Source organism: Eublepharis macularius, chromosome 2, assembly GCF_028583425.1.
Source record: "Eublepharis macularius isolate TG4126 chromosome 2, MPM_Emac_v1.0, whole genome shotgun sequence".
Lineage (NCBI taxonomy): Eukaryota > Metazoa > Chordata > Lepidosauria > Squamata > Eublepharidae > Eublepharis > Eublepharis macularius.
Window position 1 is genome coordinate 26,395,193 of NC_072791.1, and position 25,893 is coordinate 26,421,085.

The following is a 25,893-nucleotide window of genomic DNA, read 5'->3' on the forward strand; positions in this document are numbered from 1 at the left end:
ATTTACGGACCTTTTCATATCTATTCCATAGTACCATAATTCCACAGATGTGCATGGACAGCCAGTTCCCCCCATAGAAAGCTGTTTCATATCCACCTAGTGGAAAAGTCACACCTGAGCTCATACTGTACATTGGCCGTAATCCTGTGGGCCAAAGTTTCCCCTGATTCTCTGAAAGTGGATGTGCTGGTGATGGGAGCATCCAGTGAATCATTTATAACACCTTTACATTTTGATGACAATTCATCCATTTAGCCTTACCAAGAGGGTAGAATGAATAATGCCTTCACAAAAGAAAATATTAAAAAGGAACACTTCAGAAAAGTAAGCCGGGGGAGGGGGGGAGGAGAGCAGGAGGTCATAACAGAAACAACTGAAATCTGTTGTTCCTCTGTAGGGTTTTTGTGGAGCTGATGATTATTTTTCCCAAAGAAAATAATGTCCTTTTTATTTGCTTTTAACATTTTGCCCTTGGCATCTGTTCCATCCATTGTGGACTAACCTAGACGATGCTCTGACAATGGGTTAAAGTGAGCACTTATTGAAAAGTGTTCTGTACTTAATTACTTCTCCTTCTTCTGGAAGCTATTTTTTTTTCATAATCACATGTTAATTGTGTATTAGCAGGCCTTCCTGATTAGTTGAAAACATAATGAAACCTTTGTAAACAAGGGAAAGAAAGAAGTTGAGAATAAAAAGCAAAAGCGTACAAGTGAGGTGTGAAGGGAAAGCTTGAAAAAAAAGTCATGCTTCAAAACTCGGCGTTTATACTTATGCTTGAAAAAGTAACATTGATGCTAAGAACAGATAATAGAATTTAAAACATGGGGTGGCTTTCCAGACGGTACCCTTAAAGGGGGACAATTCTTTCTTGAGGTTTCTGCTCTGGAATGTCTACAACAAATTACCCTGTTTCCCAATGACATTACACTGCCCATTCCCCATCACTGCTGCACATCATTGGCAGAGAGCTAGTGTTGTGTAATGGTTAGAGTGATGGACTAGAACTTGGAGACCTGGGTTCAAACATGAAGCTCACCCAGGACACCTTGGGCTCATTACTTTTTCTCTCTCTCTCTCTCCCCTCCTCCCTCTCGGCTTACCCTACCTAACAGGATAAAAAGGAGAGTAGGGAAGATATTTCCCATATACACGTCCCTCAACTTTTGGGTGGAAGGAGGAGAAAAGTATGTGACAGATAGCTGGTGGAGGGGGGAATTGCACAGGAACCACTGTTATGATCTTATGGTACCATGGCCAGGACTACAGGCACCAAGCCAAAGGAAGTAGGGACAGGATGCCTAAGGCAAGCACCAGCAGATACACCAAAACCATGGGTCAGAGAGGATGAAGACTCCTCTCAACCATTGAGTGAGCCCACCTCGCTGCTCTTCTTAGCGTGCATGCAAACAGAGGCAGAGAATGTGGCGCCTTGATTCTCTGCATCTCAAGTCCTTCCGGAAAATAACCAAACAATGGCAACTCTCTAGTGGCTCACTAGCCATCTGAGGGTCTCATCTCATAAACGGAAGACCACTACTTTATGCTGTGAGCCTTATGGGAGTGAGGGGCCATATCTACTTAATAATTCTTCATGCACTTGCTAGATGTTGGTGGTGCTTTAGTGTTAATACTGTTGCTGCTACTTCTTCTACTGCAGCTGCTAGTACTGCTACTAGCAATGATAAAAATTAAGAATTGTTACGAACAAGTGACAAAGGAGCTTTTTGGAAAGGCTGCTTATACCAGTAACAACAACTGCATTTATTGTGCTTATATACCACTCTTCTATTATTATTTTTTTATTTCATTTATAGTTCACCCTTTTCACTGAGACTCAAGGCGAATTACACAGTGTGAAATTAGTACAGTCAATATCAAAGACAATTCCATAAACAATTCCATAGGGTTAATAAACGCAAGTTTATGAAGACATAGCATTAGCAAGAATCCAATATAGAGTTGAAGAAATGCTGAAACAGAACATAAACAATTCTAGGACTATTAGGCAGATTAGTGCCCCACTCAGAGCGATGAACAAGATCAGCATTATTATTATCCCCACAATACAGCTGGGGAGCAGGGGCTAAGCGGAGTGGCCTACCCAGGGCCACATACTGAACTCATGGCAGTAGCGGGATTTAAACCAGCAGAGTTCTGCTTTGCAGCATAACCATTTAACCACAATGCTATATTAGCTGTCTCATGACAACAACAATAATAAACCAGCAGTAGCAGAGAATGGCTCACATACTTACTATCCATGCTGAAGAACAAATGAAACGTGTAAGGTTCACCCATACTCTCAAATCTGACACCAAGAGTTGTATGGCTTCTCAATTCACAAATATTTATTAAGTAGGGTTTTTGTAGGAGGGGTACCTTAGCATCAGTCATGGGCAAAATGCATCAGTTTACAGCATATTCCATTGTGATGGGCTTATTTATTTAATTTTTTTTAATCCACTTTTTCTTCAAGTTTATGGTGGTTTACAACCCGCCCCAGTTGAATGAAACATGAAAGAATTGTTGACCAGGGTCAACCAGTTAGCTTTCTGATAGGAAGTGTCTCCCTGATCATAGTTCACATACCTGACCTCTATAGCTCGTGGAAGTCTCCACTTTTGCTCTGCAATGTCTAATAATACCCAAGCGTAGTGCTTCACAATTCTTTATGTTGCCACTAATAGCCAGTGTCGTGATTTGAGAGCAGGGAACTATTAATGAAATCTGTATTATTAGATGTAAGGCTACCATTAGATGCACGGCTACCATTTTTGGTACCAGGCATATGGTTAGCATCACATTTTGACTGGATCTCAGAGCATTCATAATTAACAGTAATCACCCAAATAATTATCCAAATAAACAAATATCCAGTGAAGTAATTGTGGAAAGTGAAAAGCTCTGTGGAAATATTTTGGGAGGGATTCCACACTCCTTGCTGGTACCTCACATAAGGTCCTAGTGACTCAGCTAATCTGGTCTTTCCCTTTTTCTTAGATCCTCCGATTAAAAATGGGTCTTCACAGAGCTTTAAATGTCCATTTAGAACTTTGTTTGATGAGGTAGACCACCCCTAGGTTTGCCCTTCTTCTGTTGACACTCTAGAGAATGATGCTCAAAGAGGTTTTATATTCTTGCATCTCTCTGTCTCTGTCTCTCTCTCGTGTTGTTAGAAAACGGGTGGCTGGGACTCTTAAAATGGGAGTGCTACTGTATGCAAGAGCAAATATCCACTGTAAGCTCTCCAAGGGAAGCCTGCCAAGGCAGTATGTGAACGGCAGCCAAACAAAACACAGGCGCCTTTCCAGTGAAAACCAGCACACTTCTGCAAATAGAGGAAAAATTGACTTTCTGATTTGGAGTGTTTCTACAACTCAGAAGCAATGCTAGAGGAATTGTTCTAAAAATAATTTCAGGCAGTGCATTCTTCAAGGGTTTGAGATGCTTACCGTTTTTTCATCATGCCTCACTTGAAGTGATTAATCTGGGTAGTACTGGAATAAAGTTTAGATCTGTTTTTTTAAAGCCCGCTCAAGGTACATTTTTTTATAACCTGCAATAATGTGGCAACTTCAAAATTCTACATTTAAGGAGCAAGGGGGCACCCTTCCCTCTCTTCCTCCACCTTTGGGAAACACGTATGTGAGATAAGCACTGTTGTTGTTGTTGTTATTTGTAGTAGTATTAGTATTATTACTACTATTAAATGTATTTTCATGTACAAAATTTGCAATGAAACATATCTGTGTATCTTATTTTTATCCTGTCTTTTCTCCTGGGAGCGCAGAGTGGCATATAAGTTTTCCCCCCTCCCTCATGATAACAAAAAGAGCTGTCCTCGCATGCAGCTTTGGTGTCCTTTGCTACATATTTGTCATTTGAGATGTAATCATAAGCTTTCTTAATGTTTCCAGTTCCAGGCTGTGATCCTGCTTAGTTTTTTATAGAAGGGGGATCAGACCCATTGAACTCAGGGGGGCTTTAATCCTGTTCAACAATTATGGTCAGGATTACAGCTTTAATATGGGGGGGGGGAGGTGTTTGCTAACTACACTGTTTTTTCCTCTCACTGTACACATCTTCTTTTACAGGATTCAGAATCTTGTAAGAGCTATGTTACCCCTAAGAGGCAACTGTCGGCATTCTGGCTTTCGAATAATTTCCATAATGATGGAGAATGTCTGGATTCTACTTTTTCACCCTCTATTCCCCAGAATAAATAAACTGGGGGATTTTTTAAAAAAAATACACTGTATTGCTAGTTTCAGCTACAATTCATACAAGGAAGACTTAATAAGAAAGGCTTAGGAACGCTGTCCATTTATCTAAAATGAAAGGAAAGAAAAGAGAGATGCTGAGAGTATTATTTTTCCTCTGAATATAATAATGTAGTTGGAGAATACAGCAAAATCCCCCAAGCCTAATTTCAGCAGATCTCTCTCTCCCTCTCTCTCTGTATTTCAATCCGCTTGTTTATGGAAGTTATGCACGTGTAGTTAACAGAAGGTTTTTGGAAAGTAAGGGAGGGGTAGACGCCCCTCTTTGAAAACAGACTGCCACCATACGTATTATAACAGGCAGTGATTTCAGCATGAAAACGGGTGGCCGTGAAACCGGCGGTGCTGAATCCTTCTCACTCCCCTGATGTTGCTCCCTGTAACTTTTCCCCTCAAACATTTTCACAGACAAGCTTATTTATGGTCAGAACATGAATGACATAAAAGCTGCTGGGGAAGGGGTGTGTGTGAAGCAACGATTCAGTATCCTCCTCCAGACTGATTTATTCCTTGAAATCCTCTGCTCCCAAATCAGGTCTAGTTCTGCCTTCAGGTGTATCTTTGATGTAATCATTCTAATAGTGTTGTGTAGTGGTTAGAGTGTCATAATAGGATCTTGGAGACCCACATTCAAATCCAGGAGTTCTGGGTGAGGCCCTTTGGCAGTTGCTGCTGAGGGCCTGTGGAGCAAGAGGCCTCCATTACTACCCAAGGGCTTCTGGTGGTATATCCTTGGGGTTGCCTGCCCCTAGGTGGGGCCTAGAGGTTTCAGAGGGCAAAGTTTATGTTATATCATAGCTTCTAAGCAAAACTGATCCTCAAATTCCCCCCTATCTCCAGGAATTTTCCAGGCTGCAGCTGGCAACCCTAGTGTGAAAGTGCAAAGTGGGATCTACAGCAGGAGGGCAAGTTTGGAAAAATCACCTCCCTTCAGTGCAGACAGAAAACTGTTAGTTAGGGATCAAGCCACTGTGTATATCTTTTAAGGATGGCCCTCTCCCAGGATCTTAGTGCAGTGTATATAGTTCCCCCTTAAATATTTTATCCTTACAACAACCCTGTGAGTTAGGTTAGACTGAGAGATAATTCCTAGCCCATGGTCAACATGTGTGTTTCATGAGTAGCGATTTGCTCCCAGGTGTCTCCAGCCCTAGTCTGTTAGGGTTCATCAGCAATATCATATTCCATTTTTATGAATGAGTGACGTTATAGGCTGAGACCCATTAAAGACATGCAGATATTTCATTTATGTTTCTTTATGTATTTAAAATATCTTTATCTCACATTTTTATCCAATGATATACAAAACAACATTAAAAACATTGTAGTGGCCAGAATGTCAGACTAGGATCTGAGAGAGAGAGAGGGTTGTTGGTACCCAAAAATGGAAGGAGGGGGGAATTGATATTGTAAGCCGCTATGGGGCCCAGTTGGGAAGAAAAGCAGGGTATAAATATCTAAATAAAAAATAAATAAAATGTCTTGTTTTCTTTACCTCCGATGATGGGGAAGCATGAAAAAATATACAGAGTAAATAGCCAAGTTCTAACATATCCTACGCCAGGGAATATAAATATTTTCTACATGTTTTCATTTGTACATACAATAAATTAGCACAATTGTTAGTCATATATCAAACTTGTTCCTAAAAGTCTAAAACAATTTAGAACTTTAAAAATGAGAGTGTAGACTAGTAACATTGTCAGATTCAGTTCCACAGGTCAACATGAAGTAGTAGAATAAGAACCAGCATGTGTCAAACTACTATCTGGTATATCCAGATTTGAACCCCCACTTTGCCATGGAAGGTTGCTAAGTGATCTTGGGCCAGTCACATACTCTTTAGCTTAACTCACCTCAGAGACTTATTGTGAGGATAAAAGGGAGAATGTTGCAACTCACTTTGGGACTGAATCGGGACTGAATTGGCGAGAAAAGTGGGGTATAAATGAAGTAAATATGTAGGGGGAAGTAGGGCAATCTGAAATTGGTACAGGTGTCGATAAACCATAATTTGCATTGGAAACAGCTCACAGGGGCTACCTGTAAACACTAAGAGAAGAACTATTCTAGGCACTGTTTAATAGGTACAGTAGGGAATGTATAAAATAATAATAATTTTTAAAAGCCCAAGAGCTAAGATCTCAGTGTTGGATAAAGTAATTGGGAGCGGGGGAAACATTGTTGCAAGCAGTTGTTTCCATGTTGTTTCTAAAGAACAACAATAGATCGAACAGGTCTGTCACTGGGCAAACTTGAGTTGTTAAAGGAGCATGCAAGCTCTTAAGTTACACAGAGCTCTTAATCAGATAAAAAATGCAAAGGCAGAAAATTGTTAGAAGCATTTTTGTTAGCTTTCTGCTAACCAGTGCCTATTTTCTGGTATTAGGGGAAATGTTTGTGCAATGTGAAAATGTACAGACCAATAAAAGGAATAATGCATTCCCTGTTTTGTGTTTCATTTCAAAACAACAACAACTTTTATTGTTTCCTGAATAAGCATCTTGGAATCACTTTCCACAGACCTGCTGACATGTCGGTTGTGATCTATGGTAGACCCTTGACGTTCCTGTGCATGTCAACTCCCTGCCTGTATCCAGCATGCAACTGCTGCTATGTGTAGGACCAAGGTTTTTTGCACATCTTGGAAGTTAAGCAGGTTCTGCCTTGGTTAGTAATTGGATGGGAGACCTCCAGCAAAGATTAGGGTTGCAGAGGCAGGCAATGGCAAACTACCTCTGTTAGTCTCTTGCTATGAAACCCCAGCAGGGGTTGCCATAAGTCAGCTATGACTTGACGGCACTCTCCGCCACTAGTGGGATAAGAATCGCAGGGTCAAGAGGACACATGGAAGCTGTATGGTTTATAGTCCTTTGAAATTTACTGCATACTCTTCTTGATCTGTTCCATACTATACATTGTATCTCAGCAAGGTTGCAGTAGGCGAAATACAGACTTGGCTGAGATTCAACAAACCATGCAAATAATGCCATGCATTCAAGGGGGCTTTGGCCTTGTGTTTCTCAGACAACATGCTTGCCTGTAGGGTTGCCTGTTCCCCACTGGGGGCGGGAATCCCCGCTCCCACCCTCCACCCCGTGTCAGCAGGGGAGGTACAGGCCTCACTGACGTGTTCCCAGGCAGCATGGCACATTCCCAGGTAGTCCACAAACTCCCATGGGCTGAAACAAGCCCAAAACAGCCACTATCAGGCCTGGATTGGGCCATTGCCGTGCAGGGGAGTACTCCCTTGTGCAGGAGCGGCCTGTTCCATGCTGATTCAGGCCCAATCCTGGACATTTCGGGTCTGTTTCAGCCCAATTTGGGCTCAAAATGGCAAGGATTGGGCCGCTGCCGGGTGGGGGAATGCTCCCCTGCACAGCAGTGGCCTGTTCCATGCCGATTCAGGCCCAACCCTCACTGATTCAGACCCAATCCTGGTTGTTTTGGGCCCATTTTGGCCCAATTTGGGTCCGAAACGGCCAGGATCTGGGCCCCTGGGGAGCACGGGAGCGCTCCCGGAGGCAGTCACAGCCTGTGTGATGACGTCACTTAAGTGACGTCATTGCGCAGGCCTGTGCAACCAACACACCAAGAAGGTATGTGCTGGGGCTCCCACCTCCCACCGCGAGTACAGGGGGACCTTGCAACCCTACTTTCCTGTCACACAGTAAACTGCCTTTGAAAATGATAGGGCTTCAGGCTGTGACAAACAGCCTGAATATCCCAGTTTGGTCTGACCTATTAGGACTTGGGAGACCTCTGAGGAATACTGGGATTACTGTGCAGAGGAAGGCAATGGCAAACCACCTCTGCTCTTCTCTTGCCTTGAATTCTTAGTTGTGACTCAACGACACTTTCTTCTTCAAACTGTGGCATGGCTATTCAAAAGGGGAGAGGAAATCTCACCACATGTGCCCAATCCCATGGGTGTGCCTAATTTACCTCTTTGAATTTTTTTAAAAATCAGGTACCTTTAATGAATAATCTTTTTTTACTTCAAATGTAAGGATTTCAACCCAATATGTTCATATTAGAGCATTAAATTTGTGTGACATATGTCATGTTGTGTCACAGCAATAGAAATCTGCATCTTTAAACATTGACGCATGACAGTGGAACCAGGTGAGGTATGGCCCCAGGTGCTGGCTATTGCATGCATTACTGAGCAATTTTAAGGTATGAATATTAGGTTAGGTTGAAGAAAAGAGGGAAAATAGGCCTTTCTTTTGTATCTGTGTAAATTGGGTGGGTTTTAATGTCAACAACAAAATGTGGAGAGACTCAGTGGGACGTCAGATGTATCCACATCAGTGAACTGCATTCCATGACCCAAATCTCGTTCATCTTCTGGGAGCCAACCTATCATGAAAAAGAAAGAAAGAAAGAAGGCCCTAATTATCTTGAATTCATACATCAATTATTATTTTATGAAATTGTTATTTATTGCAGGGAACATGCTAGGCTTTTTTCAAAACTCAGAAGGGAAACTGCCCACAAGGTGCCACTACTACTTATTGTTTATATGGTATATTTGACACGCTTTGCGGTCTTTATTGAGCTGATCTTCACAACAACTCTGTAAGTTAGGCATCTATGGCCCAAACAACACATTACAAAACAACTTTGTGCAAATTTCATGCGATGTCTGTACTTCTTTTATGAAAAGTCCTCAGAAGCAGGCCATTGGTAGTGGTAGTAGAAAAGTGGCGGGAAAGTGCATGCCATCTACTGTTTCCTCCCAAAATCAAACCATGCAAACCATTGCCCGTAAGATAAACATATCCCTGGCACTTGTTAGTACAGTTGCACCTGTTCAGATGTTAGTTCCTACACTGTCTGTGTGCGCTGGGTCAGTTGGTGTGGAAGATTTTACAGCATCTGAATAAGAGTACTGACTTGCCTAAGGCAACAATATGACACCATGACAGAAGCTGGACTTCACCATGGTATTGATTCAAGTCCAAAAAATCTGTCATGTAGCCCATGCTGGCTACACGCCTAAGCCTACTGGCTTGGATGCAAGTTCCACCAAAATCTGTAACGGTTACTTGAGTATAATTGAAGTGCCAGTAACCTGCCAAGATTGTTGAAACTGGAACATGTACCGTTTGTGGCCAGATCTCCTCCATACTGGACTTCTGCATTATAAATATAGTGCAGTAGATTGGGTACATATAGCATTGCGGAGTAAGAGAGCTCGTCACTCTTTTATGCAACTGTAAGCATGATGAACCTCAGTTTGCATATATAATGTTGCCACATAAATAAATAAACACTCCCGTGTTCTATGCTAATTCATCTAGAATTTCTAGCACCTTGTAGTTCCCTATTTATGGACACTAATGCAGATTATAATACTCACATGCATCGAAAGGGTGGACTCATCTAATAACCTTGTTTGTGATTACTATGTCAGAGTAGTTAAGGAACAGTTAATCTGTATTAAGTGATCTTGAATATGTCATCTTGTTAGGTTAGCATGCAAACAAATTATATAGCGGCATATCACCGGGGGGGGGGGGGGGGAGAGATATGGAGAATCTTTAGCGTTTTTACACCATCCTCCCCATCGACCAAGGCCATGGATAAGCCCTTTTACCAATAGCGTTCTCAGAGTGTATCCTGCAATACAGGGGGAAAAAAGAAAGACTAATAATCTATACTGAAGCTTTGACTTTAATTACAGCAGTTTGGTATAGCCAGCAAAGAGGCGAGGGGAGGGGTGGGAAGGTCCTGTAAGAAGGTTTTTATTCTGAGACATCTGTAGGTTGGCAGCTGTGCCAGCCATGTCAAATAACAGAATCGGCAAAACCAAGAACCTCCGTGTTTTTGTTAGTGACAGTGTTGTGAATATTGGTTACGCTGCAGTGTGAGAGCGTTTTCCCCTCCCCCTTCTTTGCATATGTTTCTGGCGTGTGTGTGTGTGTGCACACATACGGAACAGAGAAGGGAGGGCTGTCTTGTGTATTAATTCCAGCACCTCCTTTGCTCTGTGCGTATATGTTCATCAGCACCCTAAGCTGAGCGATTTTCCTAATTATATTGGGCAATCCACTTTAAATACAGGAACTTTGAAACTGTAACATTTTGACTGGCAAGAATGACCAGGCTCTCTCTCTCCCTCTCCCCCACCCCTTCCCCCTCCCCATTTCACAGAGAGCTAGTTGAAGGAAGCTGGCTTTGTCGCAGAGTGAAAGCTCTGCAGAAGTGCCGCAGGTTTTTTCATATGGAAATGTGAAATAATGGGGTGATTAAATAGAGCTGTATATTAAAGTACATCTGACATTAGAATTAGCATAATGTGCTCTAGCCCTAGGCTGAGTACTTTATTTGCCATCTGCGTCGGACCAAAATCCCCCGGGGAAGCGCTAAAATATTCTGAATAAACTCAGCCCGAGTTCTTATTGAGAGTAAAATACCATTTGTGGCACGTCGTATTGATTCGTCTTAATTGCGGTGCAGAAAAGAACATTCAGTCGCCGATGACTTTTGTACTCTGTGACAAGTCGGCTGGAGTTATTCTAACACTGCAGTTGGTTAACCTGAACAGACTGTGGTGCTCAGAGAAGGAGAAAAACCTTATCTTCAGCCACATAAAGTACAATATCGGTGCTATGTTTCCTTTTCGGGAAGTGATGGAAAATCAAAAACGATGGCATATCCTTTGTTTAAAGTAAAATAGGAGATTAGTTCATTAAAATGAAAGTTCTTTCAGGCCATTAATTTATATCATGTTTAGGAAAAATCTGCCTAGAATTCAATGTAGGGATCAAAAGCAGCGTAACTTGTTCTTGAGAATCTGCCAATCGAAACAATTTGTTCAAGAGATTTATTTTATACATTTTGTAAGCACCTAAGATACTCCTATATTTAAAGACTGCACAGTCTTAGGATGTTTTAATGGTAGGACTAACTTCAGTCCAAATCAGTCAATTAAAATCTTGTTGATAATGTGTAAAAACAACAACAACAAGCATTTCCTCTAAAAAGTGTGTGTGCGCGGGGGTAATAATCTAGTCTCTGCAATCCTGAACAAATTCTCAAGATCCAGTTTTTAACCTATAATTTCCTATCATCGTGCACAATTTACATATTCAAACATTCCCGACAAACCTTAGCCTAGCATGTTTTTATTACAAATTCAGATCAAGGGAATAACCTTTAACTTCAGAAACAAATGAGACAAATTTACAAGTACATGTCTGCTGTTTTCTTGTGTTTTATAAATCCCTGCGGACCTGAACACTTTTGCTATAACGCCACTCTGAACAATATACATATATTACTGCTTGTTTGTAGTGCTTCTGTAATGAGTCCCCTTTGTATTAGATAACCTATATAATTCAGCATCCAGGCTCTCCATAATGTCAATTATCTCCTCATAGCTAAATGTACATTCCATTAAAACAAGATTTACAGCCCTTACAATACTACTTCAGCTTCAACGTAGAGATTTCATGGATTTCAAGAAGCAGGGATGGTGAGTTCATGTTTGTTAAAAGAAGTAATGAATTAAAATGTAAAAAAACACACTCTTTCATTTACTAACTAGGAATAGATACCTAATATCCCCTGGAGTGTGTTCTGTTTAAATAAACACGTGCACACAAAAGCAGAGTAGAAAAACCATGCCAATTTTTAAAAAAAAAACTTTTTGATGCCTTTTATTGGTTTTTAAAGCATTTTAATGGACACTGGTTTTTCCATTAAATGATTCAAAACATTTCCCCTTAATATTCTCCCTCCTTTTTTCTTCTCTAACTTTAGAAACCTGGAATTGTGGTTCATTTTTGCAAGATCAGAATCTCAGAAAAACTGCCTGGAAAGAAGGGAGGGGGGAGAAAGAAGGGAGGGATCCTTTGCTAGCTTTCAAACAAACCATTGTACAGGAGCTAGATTTTAAAAGCAAGCTGCTGGCTTATTTCATATATTGTAGCGAAGACTGACATTATTTCAGATGCATTTGAATGCCTTATGCAAAGAAGAGGCCTGAAACGTCCTTGAGAAGTGTGGCGTTTCTTCTCAAAGGCTATAAATGTGGTTCTATATATAAAACCACCATACCACAGGTACATCCTATGGCCTTTTCATCTCACTAATGGGCACATCTTTTCCACCTCATGTTAATGTGCTTATTTTTTTAAAAAAAAACTGAGGACTCTTCCTGCTTTATAGGTCCCATCTGTCTTCTGTTGGCTCAGATCTAGGATTCATACCTAAAACCTTCCCTTTTTTTAAAAAAAAAGTAGCAATCTATTTGGTATCTAATTATAAGGATTGGATTGCAGTTGTTAGACAATAAAAGGGTCACTGAAAAGTTAGTTCATGGTTTTATTACAGATTGGCCTTCCCTGCTCCTCTGTATTTTTCCTCTTCCCTCTTTGTGATGGAATAATCGATGTTGATTTTAGTGATTAATACAGATTAGAGGCAACTATGAAGATGAAATGTAATTCGTGGTTTCCTCCTCTTCATAAGATATGGGGAATGTAGTTATGTTTCAAACTTGTTTAATCATTTTAACTGTCTTAGAAACCCCAGGCTTATTTTTACAGTTTCGTAAATGGAGCACATAGAATTATAAGCCTTGAAACTTAACTTTGCCCCCTCAAATTAAGCTAGAGTGGTTCATCTGTAGGGTTTGTGAGATTACTTCAGAATACTCTTGAGCCAAACTCCCAAGTTTAATAAGCTCTCTGTTGTTTATGTAGTTAAAGTGTTGGTAAGGAAAGAGACAATGTCTTGGTATGGTAAGCCATCTTTATTGTCCTCATTCTTACTTTCTGTCCTGACTATGCTGCCCTCTGCATGGGAGTTGCTTATCTGAACAGTTCCTGTGTGGATGGGGACATTTAAAGGGCATCTACATTTCCCATGATGTATAGCAAGATTCCATGAGGGAAACTCTGTTGTCAGTAATTATATTGTATGGTTAGAGTCAGCGCTGGATCTAGGGTTGCCCATGCCTGGGGCAACCCTTGGCCGGCCACCTCATGCGCGTGCGCTCCCTGCGCTGCGTGATGACGTCACTTTGGTAACGTCATCACACAGGGCAGAACGGAGGCAGCGTGCGGGGCTGGGAAGCTGCCCGCCCCATTCGCCTCCCCGCAGGCGAATGGCGCGGGCGGCCTCGCAGCCGCCCGCACTGCTTTCGCCTGCTCCGCAGGACAGGGGGCAGCTGGCTTGCCGCACACTCCCTGCCCTGCAGGGCAGGCAAAAGGGAGCGCGGCCACCTGCGCCATTCGCCTGCCCCGTAGGACAGGGGGCGGCTGGCTGCCCCCTGTCCTGCAGGGCAGACGAATGGCGTGGGCAGCCCCGCAGCCCCCTGCACTGCCTTTTGCCTGCCCTGCAGGACAGGGGGTGCGTGGCAAGCCGGCCACCTCCTGTTCTGCGGGGCAGGCGAAAGGCAGCATGGGGGGCTGCGCTGCTGCCTGCGCTGCTGCCTGCGCCCTCTGGCAGCTGGCAGCTGCTCCCGGTGCCCCCTCCCTGGTGGCGCCGGGGGCAGACTACCTCCCCTGCCCCCCCCGATCCGGCCCTGGTTAGAGTGTCGGACTAGTACCTGAGAGAACCAGCCCCTCTGCCATGGAAGCTTGCTTGATGACCTTGGACCAGTCACCTACTCTCAGCCTTACCTCACAGAATTGTTATTGTAAGAATAAAATGGAGGAGAGTGATGTAAGCCTCTTTGTGTCCCCACAGGTGAGAAAGGTAGGATATAAATGAAACAAATAAATAAATAAAATAATGACTTAAGAGCAACTGTTAATCTGTGTGAAGGGATACCTGTGGTTAGAGTGTCGGACTAGTATCTGAGAGAACCAGCCACGCTGCCATGGAAGTTTGCTTGGTGACCTTGGGCCAGTCACCTCTCAGCTTTACCTACCTCACTGTTAGTCTATGTGAAGAGATACCTGTGCTAACACTGGGCATGTGCTAATGTACAAATCTGCAACGCTTGGGTAGTTCCCGAACCTTCTCTTTTACCTATACCTACTGCACTCTTTCATTTCCCACACACCTTCCAAATCTATATGAATATCAAAAGAGCCCTGATGGATTAAACTAAACGTCCATGCAGTCCAGTATCCAGTATTCAACTGTCCAGTTTACTAAAACCCACATTTCAATGCTTCTTCCACATCAAGATCTCCATTTTTCAATTCCCCTGAAATTATACTACTGTTGCACCTCATACACAAAGGTTTCTTTAGTGGTGGTGCAATTTTTCTTATAGTGGTGAAATGTCTTGTTTTAGGACCTTTCATTGGCACAGTAAATGGCATGTAACCTTTCCAAATAAACTGAATCATAGAGCTGCAATGGGCCAGAAAATCATCAGGCCATCATGTACTACACACATCAGTCTTCCACCTGAATACATATCATCCACACCACAATATACCACAAGCCATGTTCAGGAGTCTAAAAAAGCACTCCACAGTGTATTTGTTGAATAAATAGCTCTAAATTGATTATGCAAGTGAGCCTTTGCTGTTGCTACCAGTGTTAAGATTAGACTGTTCATTTCTTGTGCTCTGTTTTATTGTACGTTGCAGATTAGAGCTTCTTTAGGACCTCATGCTAGAAATCCACTTTGATCCATGTTTGTGAGAAATGATGTCTTTACCCATTTGATTCTCACAATCACTTTGCAAAGTAGATTATGCTGAGAGAAAGTGACTGGCACAATGAACTTCATGGCCGAGTAGGAATTTCAACCTGGATCACAACTAGAGATGGACATGAACCAGGAAAATTCAAAACTGTGCCATTTGTGGTTTGTCGCATTTCACGAACCATGAACTTTCACGAACTTGCCCCAGTTCGAGAACTGGTTCATTTGGTTCATGAAAATGTCACTTCCAGGTCAGCAGAAGGTCTGCAGAGAGCCCATCCCCCTGTTGCCTGGGAAACTGATTGATCAGCACCAGGCTGTCTGCAGTGGTGAACTGAAATATGAACCAAACAAACCAGGCTAAAATTCATCATGGTTCGTGAGAAATGAGCTCCCATGAACCGCTGGTTCGTGAACCACAAACTGGTCCAGTTCATATTTTGGTTCATTCCTGCCTCTAGTCACAACCAAGTCCTAGCTGTAATTGCTATACCACTTTGACTTTACAGTTTTTATCAGGTTCATGAGGCAACATCTGTCCTCCCCATTTTTAATATGTACATGGGTTGCTTGGCATGGGATCGATGCTAAATGAACATGAATGAGTGACATCTCTTGGTAAGGAATACAATGGTAAACTTGTCTGATGATTGGTTAGTGTACCATTAAAGTCATTTGGAAACTCTGTTGGTGAAAGTTGGTTGGGGCCAGGAGGCAACCCAGAGATTCATTCTTTACTATTACATCTTCTACCAACCAAACAAGGTGAATGTGGCTTCATATGCCCATTTTTTACCCTACTACTTTTATCTGTCTGCTATAAGCCTTATAATCTTGTAGCTACTATAGGAGAGAATGAGAACAGATACAAGTACTATAGAAAAGCCACACCTTTGTCTCCCACATCAGTGGTTTTTAAATAAAGGATAAAATCTCCAAGTCACAATCTGGTAATCTGCAGTAACTGTTCAACACAATTAAGGTATCAAAACATAGGTGAAGTTATTGGAAAATAAACATGGTTGTGTCGTTCAGTCCTGATCAGGTTTGAATCCTAATATTCTGGAAGTTGACTAGTTTGTGGATTGTGCTTTGTGCTTGTAAAACATCTGAAACATATGATTAAACACTGCATCCACTTTGCAGTCCCTTATGAAGCAGAAATTGAGCTTCCAGAAACTTTATGGGGATTTCTGGTTCAATAATCAGTTTTTCTTAGTTTTTCCTCACATAAAACATTTTCATGGTTTAATTCCTTTCTCTTAACGTCTACGGGTCTTACGGTAAAATCTTAAAGAAGACTTGTTAAACCAGTGCTTTCAATTAAAGCATTTTAATTCAATAATAATTCAATTGAAGGTGTGGTTTTTACTGAGCACCCACATTACCATTAATGGGAGGTATTAGAATAAAAAAAAAGTAGGACCAATTATTTAAATGCTTATTATAAAAAAGAGCAGTGGAGGTGGTTATGGAGGAAGCAGATACATGTCTGCTCCTGAGTGTTAAAACCATACCCTTGTATTAAAATGTTGCAAGTTGCTATTTCCTTGACTTTCTAAAGTGGTGCTGAAGCAGCATTAAAATTCCTTATATTTTCATTGCCTTTGTTGAAGTTTTGTAAAGCGAGCCTGAAATGTTTAGTAAAAGAGAGCTAAAGAAAGGTTTCTTGTTATATGCCTCTGTGAGTTTCTCCGTCAGCAGGGGGCGCCGCGTCCGTCGGGTCCGTTGTGGCGGGGGTGCGGTCAGCGCAGCCGGCGGGTCCGGGGGGTTGTCCCGCTGCTACCTAGGCCGGGCAGGCGGCCTGTCTGCTGGCTCCAGGGGTCTCAGCTTCCCTTTTGATTGGCCTCAGATGGCTCCAGGGCTGTTAAACCGTGTCTGGCAACAGGTAAGCACAGCCTCTGGGCCCAGGGATGGTCCTTCCCTCAGGACAGCCTCCCTGTTTCTCCTCCCTGGCCAGGGAGCCTCTGACCCCTTTTATCCCCTCCCTCGCTAGGGGCAGCCCCGCCCCGCTCCCCAATCGCCAGCGCCCCAGGTGAGGCTCATTATCTGTCCCAACGCCGGCAGCAACACCTGCCTCCAGCCTTTCCGGGGTGGGAAGCCTGGTGCTCCTTCCTCCCGCCTCCCAGCTGCCATTGGGCGCCCTTCCCCCGTCTCCCTGGTGGGCGGGCGGGCCGGCCTATCGCCTGCCGACGCCGGGGCCGGTTCCCACCCCCTCGCTGCCTCGCGGCCCCGGGCGAGGCTCGGCCTCGCAAGCGCGGGCCTCGCGGCTGCGCCGCCTCGCCTCTGCCGTCGTCGCCGCCACCGCATTGGGGCCGTCTGCCCTGGAGGCGTCCGCTCCGGCGGCCGCCCAGCCTGCCGGTTTGCTTCCCCCGGGTCGCTTCCTCCCGCCCGGGTTGCTGCCGCCGCCGCCTCCTCCGCGGCGCCGCGACAGCGCTTCGCCCGGCCGCCGGGCCGGCTGCCGCGGCCGCGCCCGTCCGCCGCCGCGCCTGCCCCGGCTAGGTGAGTTGTGGGGCCCCTGGAGGCGGGGGGGGCGGCGGCGAGGAGGGAGGGGAGGCTCGTCCCCGGACACGCCCTCCCCCTTTCGCTCCCAGATGCAGGTGGGTCTTCCTCGTGCATTCTTGACAGGAAGTCGGCGTTCCGGTGCAGGTGCCCTGGTCGGTGTCTCGTCACAAAACTGAAAGGTAAGAGCGACATATACCATCTAAGTATGCGGGCATTGTGGTCCTTCATCCGCGCCATCCACAAGAGGGGGGCATGGTCCGTAACCAGGGTGAAGGGGTTATTGGTGAGGTAATACTGGAGGGCCCCCACCGCCCACTTGACGGCCAAGGCCTCCTTCTCCACTGTGGCATACTGCCGCTCGGCCTTCTGCAACTTGCGACTTAGGAAGAGGACTGGCCGCTCCACCCCGTCGATTTCCTGAGAGAGCACGGCTCCGAGCCCCGTGTCCGAGGCATCAGTGTGGACGACGAAAGGCTCATTGAAGTTGGGATTGTGGAGGACCGGGGCGTTGGACAGGGCCCCCCGGAGCGCCCGGAAGGCCTCATCGGCCGTTGCCGTCCAGGGGAGCTTGGTAGGCAGTCCTTTCCGGAGGAGATCTGTCAGGGGGCTGGCCCGGGATGCGAAGTTCGGAATGAACTTGCTGTAATATCCGACCAATCCCAGGAAGCGTCGGAGCTGCTTCTTGGTGGTCGGACGGGGACAGTCCTCCAGCGTGGCCACCTTCTCGGGGACCGGCCTCAGCACGCCGCGGCCAACTATAAATCCCAGGTATTTGACCTCCTGGAAGCCCACCCGGCTCTTCTGCGGGTTTGCCCGTAGGCCGGCAGCGTCCAGGGCTTGCAGAACCCGGCGAAGGTGTTGCATGTGGGAGGGCCAGTCGGGGCTGAAGACGAGAATATCGTCGATGTAGGCGGCGGTAAACCCCTGGCACTGGGCTAATGCCGTGTCTACCAGCCGCTGGAAGGTGGCGGCCGCCCCGTGTAGCCCGAAGGGCATCATGCGAAATTGGAACAGCCCCTGGGGCGTGGCGAAGGCTGTCTTCTCCTTGTCACCTTCCGCCATGGGCACTTGCCAATAGCCCTTCGTCAGATCCAGGGCTGTCAGATATCGGGCGGTGCCCAGTTGGTCGATGAGGGTTTCCGCCCGCGGCATGGGGTAGGCGTCAAACTGCGCGATGCGGTTGACCTCCCGGAAGTCAATGCAGAAGCGGACGGATCCGTCGGGCTTCGGCACTAGCACCACAGGGCTCCTCCATGGGCTGCGGGAGGGCTCGATAACCCCGAGCTGGAGCATGTCAGCTACCTCGCGGTCCACTTCATCCCACTGCTTCCGGGGCAAGGGCCGCCAGGGTGCCCGGACCACCCGCCCCGGCGGGGTAGGTATGGCATGGGTCACCGTCGTGGTGCATCCTGGGATCCGTGAGAAGCTGTGGGGGAAGTCCCTCAGCAACTGTTCCACCTGCTCACGCTGTTCCGGGAGGAGCGCCGGGTCTAGCGTGGGGGCCTCCGGGGGGCCCCCCCGGGGGATCCAGGGCAGGTTTCCATCGGCGGGCTCCAGGGGGTCGGCGGCGAGTTGACACGCCTGCGGCTCCCGCTCCCGCCACGCCTTGATGTCGTTGACGTGCAGCCTCTTGGCTTGTCGCCGCGAGGGGCCCCACTGGACCAGATATGTCAGAGGGCCCAGCACCCGGGTGATTGTAAAGGGGCCCCTCCAGGGGTCTCCGGCTTGTTGCGGGCCAAAGACTCGCCGGTTGACCAGGACCTTGTCGCCTTCCTGGAAGGTGCGTAGCCGGGCTCCCTTGTCATAGCGCTCTTTTTGGGCCTCCTGGGCCTCAGCCAGATTGCGCTGAGCCGTCTCCCGGGCGAGCTGGAGGCGTTCCTTCAACTCCCGCACGTAGTCCGGCGCTGCTGTTGCGGGGTCGTCTCGGGGGGTCGCCCATTGCTCCTCGACCACCCCCAAGATGCCTCGTGGCCGCCGGCCGTACAACAGCTCGAAGGGGGCGTAGCCGGTGGATGCCTGAGGGGTTTCCCGTAGGGCGAAGAGGAGGGGATCGACCAGAAGATCCCATTGGTTTGGCTTGTCCCGTGCCAGCTTCCGCAACATGGCTTTGATGGTCTGGTTGAGGCGCTCCACCAGGCCGTCGGTCTGCGGGTGATAGATGGACGTAAAGATCTGGCGGATGCCTAGGGTTGAGCAGAGCTGTCGTGTCAAGGAGGCCGTGAAGGGTGTCCCACAGTCGGTGAGGATTTCCCGGGGCAACCCCACGTGGGCGAAGAACCGCATCAGTGCTCTAGCGACGCCGGCCGCCTGCATGGACCGCAGGGGAATCGCCTCGGGATAGCGGGTGGCGTAGTCAACCAAGACCAGTAGGAACCGGCAGCCGCGGGCCGTACGTGGCAGTGGTCCCACGAAGTCCATGGCTAGGCGGTCGAAGGGGGTCTGTACGAGCGGCAGGGGCATCAGTGGGGCTTTGGGGGCCGGTCGGGTGGATGCTCGCTGGCACACTGGGCAGGAGCGGCAGAAGGCCTTGACGTCAGCAGCCACGGACGGCCAGAAGAAGTGGGCCAGGACCCGGGCCAGCGTATTATTGGCCCCCTGATGGCCGGCCCAGGCGTGGTCGTGGGCGTAGGAGAGGACGGAGGCCCGGAAGGCCTGCGGGACCAGCAACTGCCGGGTCTCAACCCCCCGACTGGCAGTCAGCCTGTACCAGAGGCCCATTTCCTTGACAATTCGGGGGTAGCGGCCAGCCCTCCGCCCGTCCCGGATGCACCCCTCACTTACCGCCACGGCGTCCCGGAGGGACTCGAGGGTAACATCAGTCGCCTGGGCCTCCCGGAAGGCGGGATCGGCACCCCAGGAGGGTGGCGAGGGATCATCAGGCGATGCCGAGGTCCCGGCACGGGGCTCGGGGTCAGTGGTGGCGGGGAGGGCCTCCGCTGGCGAGGTCTGCAACCGCACCTCCAGGCCTGGCGCATCTCGGCCCAGCAGTACCGGGTAGGGGAGCGCGGGCACTCGGGCGAGCTCCAACTCCCACTCCTGTCCTTGGTAGCGCACCGGAACTCTCACCACCGGGTACTCTTCTGCGTGTCCGTGGAGGCACGCGACGGACGTGCGCCGCACGACAGGCAGGCCCTCGGGCAAGAGCCTGGTCCGTATCATTGAGACGGAACTGCCGCTATCTAGGAGTGCTGACAGCCGCCGGCCCGCAATTTCAACGATGACCAGTAGGGGCGGGGGCCGGACCGCGCGGGTGGCCAGTGGTAGGGCTTCCTCCCACCCGGCATCGCACTCCATTAGGGGGCAGTCCCTCATCAGGTGGCCCCGCTGTCCGCAGCGAAAGCAGGGCCCTCGGTCGGCAGTGCTGGCAGGGGCCGGGCCGCCGGGGGCGTTCACGTTGGGTGGCGGTGGTCGTGGCCAGCGGGGCGGGATTCCGCTGCTGCTAGGTTTGGCCCCGGTGGGGGGGAGGGCAGCGGAATCAGCCCCCAGGGGTCCACGGGGCCCTACCCGGGCCCTCCCGGTGGGTCGGCCGTCGCGCCCTGGTGTAGCTCCGTCCTTGTTGGGCTCCCTTGGCTCTGCCGCCATGAAGTTTTCCAGCAGGGCCGTGGCCTCCTTGAGATCGGCCGGCTTGCTACAGGCCACCCAGTATCGTGCCTTGGCTGGCAGAACGTTCAGGAGCTGCTCCAGGACGACCTGATCCGTGATGGCCTTTTCGCCCGGCGTCTCTGGCTTGAGCCATCGGTAGGCCAGGTCCCGGAGGGTGGTTACGAACCCCCGCGGCCGATCACCCTTGTTATAGCTCAGGGCCCGGAACCTCTGGCGGTACGTGTCGGGGGTGATGGCGTAGCGGTCCAGAATGGCCTCTTTCAGCCTCGCGTAGTCGGCCACCTCCTCCTTTGGGAGAGCCTTGAGCGCGGCCTGCGCTTCCCCGGTCAGGTAGGGTCCGAGAATGAAGGCCCACTGGGCGGGGGGCCACTGGGCAGCCTCCGCGGTGCGCTCAAAGGTTTCCAGGAACGCGTCCACATCATCCTCTGGCCCCAGCTTGGTGAGTTGGAACGGGGCGGCCCTGTGGGGGCCCCCCGGGCCAGCTGGGGCTCCGGCGCCGCCTTGGGCGTCCCTTAAGGTGCGGCAGACATCCCGGAGGAGGGCTGCCTGGGCGTCGCGCTGTTGGGCCACGATGTCTTGCAGAATCCGCCCCTGCTGCTCCGTCTGCTGCGAGGTTATGTCGCGCAACAGGCGCCCCTGTTGCTCGGCCATCCACTGCCCGAACTGGGCAAAGTCAAACGAGCCGCTGGGGTTGGCAGGCGCTGCCCCTCCGCCTCCTCCTCCCTGGTCCATAGCTGTCGGGGGTGTAGGCGGTGTGGTGGTGGGTCCCGGAAACGTTGGCGGACGGAGGAAAGACCGGCTGCTGGCCCACCCCGCAGGCGTGGGTAGGTAGGGGAGGCGCTTCACTAGCGGTCGAAGGCCTGCATTCTCCACCACGTTGTGAGTTTCTCCGTCAGCAGGGGGCGCCGCGTCCGTCGGGTCCGTTGTGGCGGGGGTGCGGTCAGCGCAGCCGGCGGGTCCGGGGGGTTGTCCCGCTGCTACCTAGGCCGGGCAGGCGGCCTGTCTGCTGGCTCCAGGGGTCTCAGCTTCCCTTTTGATTGGCCTCAGATGGCTCCAGGGCTGTTAAACCGTGTCTGGCAACAGGTAAGCACAGCCTCTGGGCCCAGGGATGGTCCTTCCCTCAGGACAGCCTCCCTGTTTCTCCTCCCTGGCCAGGGAGCCTCTGACCCCTTTTATCCCCTCCCTCGCTAGGGGCAGCCCCGCCCCGCTCCCCAATCGCCAGCGCCCCAGGTGAGGCTCATTATCTGTCCCAACGCCGGCAGCAACACCTGCCTCCAGCCTTTCCGGGGTGGGAAGCCTGGTGCTCCTTCCTCCCGCCTCCCAGCTGCCATTGGGCGCCCTTCCCCCGTCTCCCTGGTGGGCGGGCGGGCCGGCCTATCGCCTGCCGACGCCGGGGCCGGTTCCCACCCCCTCGCTGCCTCGCGGCCCCGGGCGAGGCTCGGCCTCGCAAGCGCGGGCCTCGCGGCTGCGCCGCCTCGCCTCTGCCGTCGTCGCCGCCACCGCATTGGGGCCGTCTGCCCTGGAGGCGTCCGCTCCGGCGGCCGCCCAGCCTGCCGGTTTGCTTCCCCCGGGTCGCTTCCTCCCGCCCGGGTTGCTGCCGCCGCCGCCTCCTCCGCGGCGCCGCGACAGCGCTTCGCCCGGCCGCCGGGCCGGCTGCCGCGGCCGCGCCCGGCCGCCGCCGCGCCTGCCCCGGCTAGGTGAGTTGTGGGGCCCCTGGAGGCGGGGGGGGCGGCGGCGAGGAGGGAGGGGAGGCTCGTCCCCGGACAGCCTCCTGCTGTGGCCTTCAAAGAAAGGAGGTGTGTATGTGTGTGTGGGGGCGGGGGGGGGGGGGCGAATAAGACGGCCCACTCCCAAATGGAAGTATACCTGTGGCTAAGTTGCTACTGGTTCCTCCTCATCTGAAGAGAAATGCTTATTGCTGATACATACAAATTTTAGAATTAATTGAGCTATTTATTTAGAATATTTCTGTGCTACCTCTTCTGCTTGAGGCGGCTTACAATTATACAAAAAACAGTAATTAAAAAACAATCCATTAAAAAGGAATCCCTTGAAGAGCTCTGAGGACAGAGGAAAAAATAATTTTAGGAAAATACTGTCTCTTATTTTCATTTATGTTCAATGTGTACCACTGGTATAGTGAATTTTCATTCTTGTGAACTGAATTGGGAGGCAATTTTAACTGAAAAATGAAATTAAAAAATAAAATAAATTAAGATACATTATATGTCTGTTCTAAATTTCCATATAATGTACTTAAAGGGTTTTTGGCGTTTTTAATCATTTTGTGTGCATGTTTTTTTAATTTGTATTTGTGTTTTTAAGTATTTTTATTTGTATAAAATGGACCGCACTTGATGCATGGCAGGAAGAGGGGGTGAACTTATAGGAAGAACTGGGCCTTCAACAGGAATCAACTGCTAAGTGGAAAGAAAAGCATTTAAGTTTTCTACCTTCTTCAATGAGTGCCCATTGTAAAAACTGCTTCGTACCCAGGACAAAGTCTCAGTGAGAACCTGTACTATGTGTGGGAGTACTAACTTCAACTATGCTTTGCTTTTTACCTTAACACACACACATTTTGAACATAATGTAGTCCATCACTGAGTAAGAGAGAGAACAATTATTTTTATTTCCAGGAAAAAAATTTAGTCTCAGAATAGGCAGGTCGGTTCAGAAATTGCAGTCTATAATTACTTGCATGGGTTTAAACCGCGGGATTCTCAAGGTCTCGTTATTTAATCCAGCAAGATCCATTAGTTAGAATGCTAAGTAATGCTAGTGGAGATTAGTGATGTCTGTTAGAAAAGTTGAATCGGGAGGAAACAGCCTTGGAACAGGAGGCTGACGTAATCTACAGCAGTGACTGCCATCCTAGGCAGGTAGTCATTTTATTCATGCAGTTTTTTAGGTGAGTGCTTTAGGTGGTGGTTGTGGATGGACCTGACTCATCACTTTTCATCTTTGCTTAAAGTTGGCTTCCAGTGAACCTATTGGTTGACGAGAGAGTTAACAATATAGACTGGCATGCTGCTTCAAAAGTCTCCTCTGGTTGGCCATGTTTATTACAATCCCATTTTGACCCATTGTGATGTTATGAGGCCTAATAAGATCAGTACCTGGAAGAAAAGAACATTTCAGGGTCCTTGACCAATCTCACTATGGTTCGAGCATGTTTCTGTCTCTTTGGATCTTTGGAACACTATTTGATGCTTCCCACATATGCTTAATAGCAACTAGAAATTGTAAGGAAATACTATAATTGCATTGTGTAATTGGGAACAAGAGTTACTATTTGAGTTTTTAATAAGAATATCCACACTAATAATATCTAATAAAAAGATAAGTCTGTACTAAAGTGCAACTACAACATTAATTATTGGAGAGAAGTGATTTAGATAGAGTTCACTGCTATAGGTAGAGGCAGATTTGACCATTACAAAAACTGAGGAGAGGCTTGTGCTTCCTTTTTAGTGCTTTCACTCTAATGGGATAAATGAAAACAAGGACTCATATAGTGGGGAAGTTTTAGGAGTGCCTCCATCCTCACTGAAATGACAGGAGGGAGGACCTTTTTGGAGAAAGATTAAATAAACTGAGGGGAGAGTGAAAACAAATATGAAAAGAAGATTTTTAAAAATATCTGCACTACAGGTTGGCATGAACTGAATTACGAACCAAAGTTCGTCACAAACCAGGCTTTTTCGTGGTTTGCGAACCAGCAGTTTGTGGGAGCTCATTTCTCTCAAACCATGATGAATTTTAGCCTGATTTGTTTGGTTTGTATTTCAGTTCGTCACTGCAGACAGCCTGGCACCGATCAATCAGTTTTGTAGGCTATTGGGGAGGGGATGGGCCCTCTGCAGACTTTTTGCTGACCCGAAATTGACATTTTCACAAACTGAATGAACCAGTTCACGAACCAGGACAAGTTCATGAAAGTTTGTGACTCATGAACCGCGACTAACTGAACGAACTGCCATTTTTTTCGTTTGTGCCCACCTCTAATCTGCACTTCATTTGCAAAAACTGGCGGTTGCTGTGTTAGATTTCTGAAGCCTACTGGGAAATGTAGTCCTGTGTGCTCCATTCATCCAAGAGTATTTGCGAGAGGTGTGTGCACGCAAATAGCAACACATTGAAAACTATACTGCACTTTTAGGTAAACATTTGCTTTTTAATGAAAAACTAGGTCCTCAAAGTTGGGGTTATGGGGGATCAGTAAAATGGAGGGAACTCAAATACCTATAGGATGATCTGCTCCCTTAAATGTGAATCTCCTCATGTTCCACAGAGTGGAACTCTAACTCTGCTGTATCTGGAGTTCTCTGCTTAGGTTTAACATAGGAAATGCGACAATGGGAAGCTTTTTCTCCTTTGTGTGTAGCAGACCAATGGAGCCATCCTAGGCAGGTAGTCATCCTTCTAAGACAATTGAAGTAAATCAACTTTGAAGGATGTAACTCCATTTAGGATGGCACTGTGAGCCACCTAAGAAGGTGAGCTTATGTAAGGAAACTGTTTTCAAGCATAGGTGCTTTCCATTATAAACTGTGGGGATCACTTTATAGATGTATCTGACCATTCCTAGGTATGTTTAAAATACTTAGCAAGTTTTAAAATATAAAAATGTTTGGAGCTTATCTTCAAACACTTTTTGACATTGTTCTGTTCTTAAAAGTGAGCATCCACACTGCTCAGGGCAACTTCGCGGCAAGATAACCATGAAGTGATAATATGGAAATGAACATTTTATTTTATTTTTTAGTTAAGTATTTTTGTAAAAAAATAAAGGAGAGTCTAGGGACAGCCTTTGAGGGCTGTGAAAGTGAAGCGAGGGAAAAAAGAAGAAGAAATAACCAATTCTGTCAGAGTCTTCGTAGC

At 47.8% G+C, this 25,893-nt stretch overlaps 1 protein-coding gene across 6 annotated transcripts in view; it reads left to right on the top strand.

Moving 5' to 3' along the window:
• The window catches only part of BCL11B (BCL11 transcription factor B), a 174,553-nt gene that overhangs the window by 136,186 nt on the left and 12,474 nt on the right, over window positions 1-25,893 (top strand). The window lies entirely within an intron of this gene.